The sequence below is a fragment of the Kogia breviceps genome, chromosome 18 (assembly GCF_026419965.1).
Source record: "Kogia breviceps isolate mKogBre1 chromosome 18, mKogBre1 haplotype 1, whole genome shotgun sequence".
Taxonomy (NCBI): domain Eukaryota; kingdom Metazoa; phylum Chordata; class Mammalia; order Artiodactyla; family Physeteridae; genus Kogia; species Kogia breviceps.
Genome location: NC_081327.1, coordinates 47569532 through 47582767, shown reverse-complemented (window position 1 = coordinate 47582767; position 13236 = coordinate 47569532). Strand labels below are relative to the sequence as shown.

Sequence of the window (13236 nt, the reverse complement as noted above, 5' to 3'; positions counted from 1 at the left end):
AAACTGTTTGGTTAGAATTGTATGCCCTTCAATAGTGTTTGTCTGTTTAACCCATTTCACACTCTAAGTACCAGATTATGGCTGAATGTGTTGCAAGCGCTGTTAATGGGTATTTTACTTATCCTGTGACTGTAGCTGCAACTACTTCTCCTCTCTTGTATTTGCCTTTTCTCAGTAAGACTCCACTTAATTCCATTGCTTTTCATTCAGGTTAGTCCACAGAGTTGGGAAGGACGGTGTAAGAAAAGGAGAATGTGAAGATTTTGCTTAAGAGATAAAATATCCTTGTGAGTGAATGATGTTCATTCTTTGAACACTTATCTCTAGCTATCACCATTCCATAACTAGCTAAGGACTCTTTGTTGCAAATGTGAACATTTAGCTTTGCTATCTTTTGATGGAGAACTGTAGTCCCTCGATAAATCAGGGGATTTATCAACAAGTCCCCCCACTTGGCCTCTTCACCTGTTTTTCAAAACTCTCAATCAGCCGCTACTACATGGATCATATATTTTTAGATATAAAGATAAAAAAAGAGTAGTGTTCGGCATTCTGTGATAGTTAAAATAACATTTAGCCATTGACCTTGACATTTTTATGAATGTGATCAAAATTAGGTCCTCCTTCTCTTCAGCTTCATTTTAAACTTGATTCTACACAGGTATTGATAGAAAACTAAGGTGTGAGTAAAAATATAGAATATATAGAAAAATATAGAATTAGTCAAAATACAGAAGTATACAAATATCCTTATTAAAATGTAAATATATATACACATACACATATATGGCTTGAAAATCCATACAACACCAGCCCTTAAAATTGTCTGCATGAGTTACTGAAAGGCTTATTCACAGTAATAAAAACAGCATTTTTATAAAATGCTAAAGTTATACTAATAAAAGAGGCAAGTGCTTCCCACACATTAGAGACTGTCCCTTACAAGTCAGCACTTATGCCCAACAGCTATGTGGTAAACACTTTCATTAGGGATTTTTCTGACTGAGTTCCTTCCAATAGAGATGGTTGGTCTTGGTCTATTATGTAGAATGTAAGTTGAACTACAGTTAGAAAAAGGGAGGTAAACAACCTTTTTGTGCCATAAAATAAAATCATTTAGTTTCAAATTAGTCATTCCAAGGAATTTTGGCCTAAAACCATGACGTAACTGATGTTACAAATCTAGGTGCTTCTGACAGGAAGTAAGAAAAATTCAGGGGCCAGCTCTTTACTTTTCTGAAGATGCAACGTGTGTTCTAAAATCCTTTATGTAGAATTCCAGTAAGAGGCAAAATAAATCATCTGTCTCAAATAAATTGACTGATATTTTAGCAGACATTTATTTCTCTGTGTTAGAAAAATATGCCAGATACCTTTTTAAACAGATGAATTGGTGATTTTTCCATTGAATTTGTATACTTTGTTGAAATATTTTCTAGTATGTATTTGTAAATGGTCTACTTCATTAGAAAAGCTAAGTAGAAACATGAAGTATTTTCTATTACTAACATACCTGAAAAGTCACCATATAACCAAATATAAAATAATTTTCAGAAAGAGTAGATTTACAGTTAGGTTTAAATGCATTAATTGTTGGTTTGATTTCCACTTTGCTCTAACAATCAATTATGAATGAATATATGGTCTGTGTGTTTAATCTACTCATTTTCCCTAATTCATGTTTAATGAGTGAAAAATAATATTATGATTTAGCCATGTAACACAGTTTCAAAACCCCCCCCTTTTTTTTTTTGAAGAACTTCTCATCATTATATACTACTATCCCAATTACATTTTAGAAAGATGATGGAGAGAGAGGGTATTTGGCAAATCTTGACATTTTCGTTGTGTCTCTTAATGACAGTTGTCTTTCAGTGGGTACTAATGTTTAAAGGGCAGTAGTCCTCCAGGAAAGGCAGGAAGGGAAATAGCTTTTCCCTGGACAACTGGGGAAGGCAGTTATTGTTGCCAAACCTTTCAAATGTCTCTTTGTATCGTAGTCCCCGAGAGATGTGTCTCCTAAAAACAGTAGTGAGAGTGTAAAGGATGGAGAGAATGCCTATTACACGGACCATTCTTCTCAAAGGCAGAGGGTCCTGTTTTCTTGCACAGGGGGCTCTGGGCAGATCTACGGCCATTTGCATCACAGTTTGGCTGCAGTCTCTGGGAACACAACATGGCAGCCCTTCAGCTACTGCAAATAATTTAAAATTATTAGGGGCCATAAGGGCATGAGGAGAAGTACAGAAGAATAAATGAATTGAGAGAAGCCACCAGACGGCTAAAGTCTGAGGAACTAGATGGGGGTGAAACAGGGAAAATTCTTAGTAAAAGTCATCGTTGACCCGAACCAGGCTGCCACATAAACCCACCTTCAGCAAAGGTGGGTTTATCCCATGGCAAGGAAGGAAATGCTCTTATCGAGGGGAATAGGAAGTTAGGGGGCGGGGCAGAGTAAATGAAGAGTCCATGGCTTTTCATTGGATGAATGCTCGCCAATGAAGAAGAAGACTTTTTCTTCTTCCTGTTGGGCTCTGCTATCTTCGCAGGGCATGAGAACTCCCCCTTCTGGTTTCCCAGCTCTATTTAGTTGAGGTTTCTGTTTCTTAATTTTTTACATTACAGAAGAATATTTTAAGAATGTGGCTGGGGCTTCCCTGGTGGTGCAGTGGTTGAGAGTCCGCCTGCCGATGCAGGGGACACGGGTTTGTGCCCCGGTCCGGGAAGATCCCACGTGCCGCGGAGCGGCTGGGCCCGTGAGCCGTGGCCGCTGCGCCTGCGCGTCCGGAGCCTGTGCTCCGCAACGGGAGAGATGTGGGTGACTGGTGTTCAATTTGAAGTTGTGTTTTCATTCCTATATGTATCCCATTCTCTGTTCCTCCCAAATCCTAATTCTTCGATGAAGACTGCAAAATACACAACTGCTGTATGTGAGGTTCTGTTGTATTTTAGTGACTGTGTAGAAATAGAGAAAATTTTCCCCGTTGATGTCATGCGGAATGGAAACTAGTATCCCCAGGACAGGGAGATGATTTAAACGTGCTTTCATGATCAGAGAGCCAGAGGGTGACCAAGATAGTCATTGCTACTCAGGAAGGAGCACACATTTTGAGGAAGCATTTTAGATACTCATGAAGATTGGGTTTTATGCTCTAAGCCACTTTTTCTGGCAGGAGTGTACCAGCTGGCATTTAGGTGCCAGAGGAAATGGTTAACAGAAGAGTGGTTTACATGATAAAACAGAGCCATCAGAATGGAGATGAGAGTCTCTGTGGTTGCTGGCAGCCCAGATCAACAGAAAGGAGTTGAATAGAAGCTTGCTCTAGGGGACTGGAACCCAAGAAGCAGTGGCTGACTCCGGCATCTGGTGGAGACGCTAGTAAACCAGCTGAGTCAGTTGTGGGAGGGAAGCAGTGAGATGACTGGGGGTTGGGGGGATCGTGGGGGATGGGAGAGGGGAGGGTCGCTTAGGTGGCTCTGTGCGTCTCCCTTCATAGCCTGTCTTTCCTAGAGCTTTACAGGTCACCCCGCCCACCTGCCCACACCTCCTGTCCTCAGGCTGCCCTCCAGTCCCTTCCAGTAGCCTTCCCAGCCCCATCTCTACCATCCTTGAAGGGAGTATGGATTGTGCTGTGAGCCATGGGACCGGGTCTCTTGGCATGGGGTCACCAGTGCCCCTTTCTTGCATCAGGGCAGCCCATGCTCTCTTGGGGTATGAGGGATGCTTGTCTGTCTCCTTTCCATAGGGCGTGTCAGGTAGGTGGGAGTTAGAGAACATTCTAAGTGGCTCCTGGCCCCGAGGACTGGTGAAACTTGTGGTCCTGCCATCCTTCTCCTAGGACTGTGCTCTGACTGTTGGACCTACTCAGAGTAAGATGTGCCAGTTCTGGAATTTTCTTCTCTGCTGCAGGCATTGAAAGCCTTGTCCATCACATGTTGTCTGGCACAAGAAATTAGGGTTATCAGTGCCTTGGAGCCTCAGATGTTCTTCAGGCCACAGGCAGCAATAGTAAAATGTGCAGAGCCGACTGCGGAAGGTGGGTCTTCCTGTGCTGGCCCATCCCCTCTCCACCTGTGCCTCCATCCTGGGCAGTGGGCCTGCTATCTCAATTCCAGACTGCGGTGACAAAATGGCAGTGAGCCCCTTTTCAAATGTGTGGACAGTGTCTGAAAGACACTGTGTTTCTTGGAATTTTCAGAGGAGTTAAACATATTGACATAAGTATAATGCTGCCTGTTCAGAATAGCTGGGCTTTAGCCAACCTGGCTTCGTGGAAATAGCCATCTTGTTCCTATTTAATATCCAGCATAAAGTCTGCTAGCCACAGTTGGCTGAAACATTGAATAAGAATAATGGTATTGTAATTACTCCTACTGGGAATCATGATCTCCACTTAGAAATACAGTTCTACTCTGCAGCATTTTCTTAACTGCAACGTCTCATTGCTGCTCCTAGACATCCCTAGGCTACGGGACAGTCTATTGTGTCTGCTGCTTACCTGACTCCTGGGAACATTTGTCCCTTCCTCTTTAGGGAGTTTTTCTTGGGGGTGAGAGGGCACGCACTGTTGCATTTCACTCTTACCCAGCAATGCCTGTGCCTATGTGAGGTCTTTCAATATCACGCTTTCTAAAATTTGACAAATAAATGAATAAGTGAATAGGATGGATTCTACTCTTAGTAAGAGAATTGTAAAAGTTGTTTGGATAAACTTTCAGGTAAATTCAAACTTGTAGAGAAACGTTTAGTAGCCTATGCATGGTAAGTCATCCTGTGACACTCAGATCCATTTACGTGCTGCGTTGATCATTCAATGGATAAAATGTCAGAGAGTTCTTCAGTTTTTGCTCTCAAGTCAATCACATTCATTGTATACCTTTTCAAAAGAAACTTTATTTTTTAAAAACAATTTTAGATATGCAGGAAAATTGTGAAGACAGTACAGAGGGTCTCCGTGTAGCCTTCATTCAGTTTCCCCTATTGTTAACATCTTACGGTCGTAGGGTACGTCTGTTACAATTAAAAAACTGATATTGATACATTTTTATTAAATAAAGTCCATATTTTATTCAGATTCCCTTAGGTTTTACTTAATGTACTTTTTCTGTTCTAGGATCCCACCCACGATACTGTATTCATTTAATAGTCATGTCTCCTTCGGCTGCTCTTGGCTGTAACAGTTTCTTAGGCTTCTCCTGGTTTTGGTGACATTTTTAGTTTTTAGGGATACTGGTCAAGTATTTTGTAGAATGTTCCTCAATTAAGATTTATCTGATGTTTTCCTTATGATTAGACAGGGGTTGTGTGTTTTGCATAAGATCAGAGAGGTGAGATGCCATTATATTATACACCACATAATATCCAGGTATGACTTAATTTGGTGATAGTGACGTTGATCACCTGGCTAAGAATGTGTTTGACAAGCTTCATCGCTCAAAGTTACTCTTCTTTTCTTCGGGAAGAAGTCACTATGCTCAGACCGTTCTCTTACAAGGAAGCAGGGGTCCTTAGAGAAATAAGAGTCTAGCAATAGGGTAGAGAAGATATAGAATGAGCCTGAAGACATTGGATTATGAGAAAGTAAGGAAATATTCAGAAAACAAAAGGATGGAGTTATGTCAAGGCAATGCAAGAGTCAACCACAAAGACTTTTCCATGTCCAAAACTGAAATAATTCCAGCAACAAAATAAATAACATTGTGTTAGATTATAACCCAAGATATAAAATAAATATATATTTGTCATACTAATACACATAAATAATTGAATAAACAAATGAATGTAAGGAAGTTTCTACTTACTGAAATACCCAAGTAATATATGTAGATAATCCCCCTTCAAGGAGGTGGACCTGACCTCTTCACTTCCAACTCCACTGAAAGTGGGTTGGACTTAGCGATGTGCTTCCAAAGAAGAGAATAGGGCCAGGTTAAAACAAACCCTACCTTAACCAAGTGATGACGGCCAGCATCTTTAATAAAGTCATATTGACCTCATGTACCTGATATGAAGTGATCAGAAGGGCACTCCACCTCTGCGGTGCTCTTCCCCAAGGCCCTTGACACCAGTGAAATCATGAGCAAACATCTCACTATCTTGGGAGACATTCTACAGGATGCCTGCAAGCACTCCTCAAGACTATGAAGGTCATAAATCACAGAGAAAGACTGAGAAACTGTCACGGATCAGAGGAAACTGGGGAGACACGAGAACCAAATCTAATGTGATATCCTGCATTGAATCCGCGAACAGAAAATGGGCATTAAAGGAAAAACTGGTAGAATCTGAATGAAGTCAGAACTTCAGTTAATGTTCCAGTGTCAGTTTCTGAGTTTGGACAAATGTACCACGGTCATGTACCATATTATTAATAAGGGGGGATGCTGAATGCTATGTGAGAACTGTCTGCACTCTCTTTGCAGCTTCCCTGTGTATCTAATAATATTTCAATACAAGAAGTTCATTAAAAAAAAAAACTTGTGTTTCTAAATTTACAGTGAAATGAATGATCTCTTAAGAAGGAGATGTATTCGGCATACAAGAAACAAATATGGCCTAACTGGAATGACTCCTTATACTTCTGTGAATATACGGTATAAGTTACAGGTAGCAGAAATATTTCTGACCTTCACGTCTAAGGAAGCCATAAAAGGATTCAAGATTCCATTATCTTTACACAAATCAGGTTATCAATCAGCATCTCTTTTATTTAGAACAGATGGTACTTCATATTTCTTCCCTGAAATTCTGAATTTTGCATGCAGGGCCGTTCCTCAATTTAACTGGGGAAAAAAAGGCTTAAAGTATACTAAGCCCATTAAATGTCGGTGATTTCCCCCATCTGCGCCGCATGGAATATGAAAAGAGATGTTTTTACCATGGTAGATGGCTTCCTCTGAACACATTACAATAGGAAGTAAATACAGTTCAGGAAGGACAGACGATGTTACCATTTTAGAATCACTCAGAGAACACAGCCAGTGTGAGAATCACACATTACCCAATCTCCTACCTTATACTTAGACACATAACACAACATACTAATACCAACCAGATACGCTTTAGATATAGGTATTATGTCACTGTAGGTACATAGAAACCACAAGACAGTATAATGAACAATATAAAAATATGATTTCTATTATAAGGAAAAAGACAGTTTCCTTGTATTTTTAGAATCTGATAAGTAACATGTAGTTTGACAACTAGAAGACAGTATATGTAATTTTGAGCTTACTAATACTATTTAGTAGAATCTGGAATGAAATTAGGTGATCACATGAATTTCTGAAATATATAAAATTATAATATTCTACTTAGAATTCCAATATAAAATTATTACAATAATTATAATATTCTATTTAGAAAATAAGAATTTATAGTTCGATTTTTTTCTACTCTGAGTGTTCTAGTATTCAGTGTAAATTGCATCTCACTAACAGAAGCCTCAAATTGAAAGTAGAACAGCTGGAGTGTTGAATCGAGAAACCTCCATAGCAAAAGTCAAAGTTTCATACTTAATTACTTAACCTAGTCTACTAATTATTACAGAAACTCCTTGATTTGGAATAGTCTGAATTGTATTTTATTTTACCTTGTATACCACTTACAGCAAGGCAAATAAAGAGGAAAATGTGGTGACGTATATTCACTTTTTCCTTTTTAAATAATTAAACCCTTTTAGTTGAAAGAAGAATGGAGAAGAAGACAGTTTAGGATGAATTTGGAAATCAAGAAAACAGCATTTACTCTGCCCTCTTGCATATAATCCATTTTTCTACTCAAGGATAAATTTGACATTCTTCCATCTACCACTAAAACTGTCAGAAAACGCTTGAAAATAGCATTTTAAAAAATCAATAGTGCCCCTTCACATCTTTTAAATTGGTCAGTTTTGATTGCCTAGTTTCCTGAAACTCTTTGGAATTCACTTGTGTATAGATGACCTAAGCCAGTCATTATGAAAGCTGTTGAAGAGAGGCATCGAATTTAGAGAACAAGATATTGTAGAAACATATTAAAATGTGTCCTCAGGTGCTGTTTATAAGGAACACCATGATTTCTTAAGGGTATCCATCTCCTGGGTCAGTCCCAGTCATTATAATTGATTATTTTTATTTGGTTTAAAACATAGCATCTTCTTAATTTGCAAGCATAGGTTTCTTTCATAGGGTGGTATGAAACAAATCAGGAAAACCAGAAGTGATTTCCAGCCAAAGGTGGTACATTAAGATCGGCCTCGCCCAAGGTCAGGAGCTCTGAGAAGATCCACTTCTGTTCTTTTGCTTTGTTTCTACTCTCCAGACTTAGGACTCAAAAGGTGCCGATAGGTACTAACATCCTGGTCCACCCCTCCGTACTCCCTACTCTCCACACCCTCCCTCATGGCAACAGAGACAAGTCATGCTCCGCAAGGTGATCGCATGATCATGATCATCTCTGCCCTACTATCATGGCAACCGGATTATGAATGAGAACCACTGTGTCTGCAGTCCAAGGAAGAGTGGGTGCAGATGGGAAGGATGATAAAATTAATTGGGTGAAGCTGTACTGTAAGAAGTGATGGCCAAATGAGATGGAGTTTTAAAAACAAATGTTTAAATTTAGAATAGGTTCGATGTACGTATCAGTTGTTAATGTTTTTAAGAGGTGGATTGCTTTTAAACTAACCCCTACGCCTATTCTCAGTTTAAGATATGACACACTCAGTACGTGCTCCTGAGGCCATCACTGGAGTCATGAATCTAGCTGTGCCTCCTGTTCATGCTGCCCTAGTCTTTGCAGTTAATTGAGCAAATGTGTGTTACAGGCTGAACTGTGTCCCTGCAAAATTTATATGTTGAAGTCTTAGCTTCCAGCACCTCAGAGTATGACTGTATTTGGAGATAGAGTCTTTAAAGAGGTGATTAAGTTAAAATGGGGTCATTAGGGTGGACGCTAATTCAGTATGACTGGTGTCCGTAGGACAAGAGGAGAATAGGACACAGACATGCACAGAGAGGACACCAAGTGAAGACACGGGGAGAGGTTAGCCATCTCGCCATCTTCAAGCCGAGAAGGGAGGCCCCACCAGGAACCAGCCCTGTTGACACCTTGATCTCACACTTCTAGCCTCCAGAACTCTGCGAAAATAAATTTCTATGAAGTCGCTCAGTCTGTGGTACTTTGTTATGGCAGCCCTAGAAAATTAACGCAGTAATACAGATACTTGTTTGTTTGTAGGCTTGTTTATTTGTTGCATCACCCGACTTGAGATGGTTTTTCAGTCACTTATAACTCACGAAATGCTAAAATATTCATGAACATTGTTTATTTAACTCTTCCTCATTGACCTAGACCGTTGGTTTTCTTCAAAAGCTTGGTGGGTGGGGTGCCCATTGCCAGGATGCGGAGGCTCACTCGGCAGGGTAAGCCTGGCTCCCCAGCTCTCCTCCAACATGCATTTTAGCACTTGTGTAAAGACTTCTTTAGCGGTTGGCCCGATTGTCTCACTTTTCAGTGCATGAGGTTGGAGAAGTGTTGGTGAGAACTGAAGGACGAAAACGTTCATCATCTTTCGATTATTCTCCGGGTTTTTGGCTTGTTTGTTTTTTTAAGCTCTCCCTCTTGTTCTTGTCCTCCACCTTCCCTGCCAGCTCCATTTCTGGATATTTCTGAGACTCTGCCTGGCAGGGCGAGTTCATTCTCTACCCCACCCTAGTCTTCCCGATGGTTGTGACACCCTCAGCTCTGTTTTTTCTATCAAATCTTTGTATCCGCTTTCAGTTTTCCGGAAAAATATTTTAACCGTCTCATCTAGGGCTGACTCCCCCTCCTGTCTGTCGCGAGGGTGCCATGGGAGGCAGAAGTCAAGGGGCAGCTTTTATACTGACAGCCAGGGAGGAGGTGTTAAACTTAGAGCATCCTCCCAGAAGGACCCTTGGCGCCCGTAAGAGAGTCAGCCTCAGTCAGCCACCAATGAAACCGTCCGACAGTATCAGTCAGCTGGGACCTCTGCTGTGCCTGCGTTCAGTCCCCTCCTCTACCCAAAGCCAGAAGAGCCGCTGGTGGCCTAGCGAGCGAGTCGAGGAGGAGGACAAGCCTATGGGGGGGAAAGAAACCAGGGCCTGACTGTGCGCCTCCACTCTCCATAATAGGTGTCTGGTCTGTCATAGGCTGCAGCTGGGGGGAGGAATGAGCCGTGACCTTGAACTGGCTTTCAAGGTTGACTCTCACCCAGGACTAGACATTTTCATTACTCAAACTAGACTGATGGTGACTAGACTTAGGAAGGATCTTTATTACCTAAGAGTGGCTGGGAAAAAAATGAGACCTGCTTGACGGTTCACATAGTCCAAAGGGGGAGTTAGGACCACAGCGTGGATTGAAAAGGACTGTGACCGATTCTTCACTAACTGGCTTTTCAAAGATGTGTCAAGAATGCTTTCCTTTTAACACGTGTGTTATGACGGCACCTGATGGATGGATTTGCTCTTAATTTTGCTTCTTGCAAAAAATGCTCAGATATTTTTGGGTGGTCTGTAAAGTAACAGTTCTTTAAGATCAGTGCATCTTTTTTTCTGCTGATGTTTTATTCATGTGATAATCTGATGGTACTTAGGCACATGTGCAAACTATCAGAGAGAAAAATATTGATTCAGAGCTTAAAAAACAAAATTAAACATAATTTCAAATATTACTATTAGGTTGAAACTTCTGGGAGGATAAAATATTACGAAGTTGGAACAAGGCTTCAAAAATTAGGTTCCTTTTCAGTTTGCCATTTATTTGGCAAATCATGAACATCCCCAAAAGTACTGAGACTCAATGGTACCTTTTTTTTGTTTGTTTGTACTTGTGCCACTTATATTCCAAGTTAAATTGATTCTATTTCATTTTCTCTCAGAATGTGGACGAGGGCATCCATTCAAGTGTCTTGCTCATTTGCTTTCTGTCTTTTTTTCCCCCAAGTTTTCATTATTCTCATGTAGTCGAATTATATGTATGGCAGGCAATGCTGTGCTTTGAACCCACCTCAAAAGTATGATTTTGAAAATCAGTTTTGTTGTGGCTATACTTACATACCAATACTTACATACTAATTAAATGTACTCATGTTAAGGGTCCAGTTCAATGAGTGTTTACAGATATATACACCCACGTGACCATGGTTTAGACAAATGCATATGCACCATGTGATTTCTGAGACATTGAATGTTTTTATCATCCCACGAGGTTCCCTCAGCCTATTTGCAGTCAATTCCCCCAGCCCCCAGGCATAGGCAAAAGCTGATAAGCTTCCTGTCTCTAGTTTTGCCTTTCCTAGAATGTCAAAGAAACTAAATTGTACTCTTTGTGTGTCGGGGCTTCTTTTGTTCAGCATGGTGTTTTTGAGACTCCTCCAAATTGTGATATATATCAGTGGTTCGTTTCTTTTTGTTGTCGAGTGGTAATTCCATCCCTCATTCACTTTCTGTTGGGAGCCGTGATCTTGTACCTACAACACTTGGAAGAATGAGACAGGGGGATTTTATCCCCAAACATGCTATTGATATATGTTTACTTATTGTATAACCCTGAGCAAATTCCACTAAGCCAGCCTTTTCAATGTGTTAGATGTGGGCGATGACGGAATACCACTCTGGGAGCCCAAGAAAAGTCAAGCGATGGTGATGCCCTCGAGAAGCATACAGATGCTGAAAGCAGCGTGAGGAACGTTCGCAGCTGTCCTCGAGGGCCCAAATAGCAATGTTCTGAGCCTGATCCAGGCAGCCACCACTACTGTATTCAATTACCATCCTTTATGACCTCATTGTGGAAGGGTCATGTTTCCAACATTCATTGCTGTGAAAAATGATTACTTTCTTATATACAGAGGGTTGTGTTTTCAAATAGGAAATCAGCAGCAGGGTAGAAAGATTCTTTTAAAGTTTTTTTTTTTTTTTTTTTTGATGTGGACAATTTTTTAAGTCTTTATTGAGTTTGTTACAATATTGCTTCTGTTTCATGTTTTGGTTTTTTGGCCACGAGGCATGTGGGATCTTAGCTCCCTGATCAGGGATCAAATCCACTGCCCCCTGCACTGGAAGGCGATGTCTTAACCACCAGTCCCCGAGGGAGGTCCCTAGAAAGATTCTTTAGGAAACACTTTTTTATTCCTAAGCAAGTATATACTCATATTTGTATAAGACACAAAGTAATAACAAATGGAAGCGTAAATCGTATGTAATAGCTGTGTGTTCACCCTAAAGCACATCTCTTTCAAATTGCTCCAGTTGCCCCTAAAATATCATATCACCTTAGTTGTACGGCATTATTGGCTCTTATGTACTCTATACACTTTCACGGTCAAGTTCAGGGAAGTCCAAACGCCGCGTGTTTGCAGACTGTGCCTAGTTCATGGGCCGTGCTTTATGCTGTGACATTTTGTGCCGGTCTCAGCCTGTCAATAACCAGTGTTGGGTCTGGACCAGCCCTTGAGGTTCTTATGATGATCACAAGATACCCTCAGCAATAAGCATCAGAAAAACTGGGCGGGGGGAAGGGTGCATTAATTACAGGTCCTGGAAATTACATGGCACACCTAGGGCCACACGACAAAGTCAGGGAGTGGGAACGTGGAGAGATGAGGGCCTGGGGTTCTGCGTTTATTGGGGTTGGCGGTGGGGGCTTTGCATCACTAATTCCAGCAAAGGTTTGTTTGGGCCCATGGAAAGCAAGGGCTGAGAACCGGGGTCAACTCTGTACTCACATGCCTTGGGAAGGTCCTGCTGTCGCCCTCCAGTGCTCATGCAGGCCCTTGTGACTCAGCAGGTGAGGAACCCTCCCAGCCGTACCCCTCCTGCAGTTCGCTTGCTACTGTGGCCTTCCAGAGGCACTGTCTGCATGGTAACCTCACGAAGCACCATCCCAGTAGTACCTGGGAACTTAGATGGAGGAGGCCGGGTCTTGACACAAGGGCTTCTTCCTGTCTGCCTCCTCAAGACCAATGCACCCTCCTCTCAGGAAGGAAATCTTTCATTTGTGATGATCATTAACAGCAACAGTATCACAACATGGTGCTTATTTCCTTTTTGAAAACATAGTCCTCTGTATGAAAGAATAATCATTTTTCACAACGGACATTGTGATGGTTAATTTTATGCATCAACTTGACTGGGCTAAGAGATGCCCAGGGAGCTGGTAAAACATTATTTCTGGAAGCATCTGTGAGAATGTTTCTGGAAGGGATTAGCTTTTGAATCCATAGAGTAAGA

The 13236-nt window shown here is 41.2% G+C and overlaps 1 long non-coding RNA gene across 3 annotated transcripts in view; it reads left to right on the top strand.

Annotated features, from left to right (window-relative positions):
• The window catches only part of LOC136793099 (uncharacterized), a 165726-nt gene that overhangs the window by 132483 nt on the left and 20007 nt on the right, over positions 1-13236 (top strand). The window lies entirely within an intron of this gene.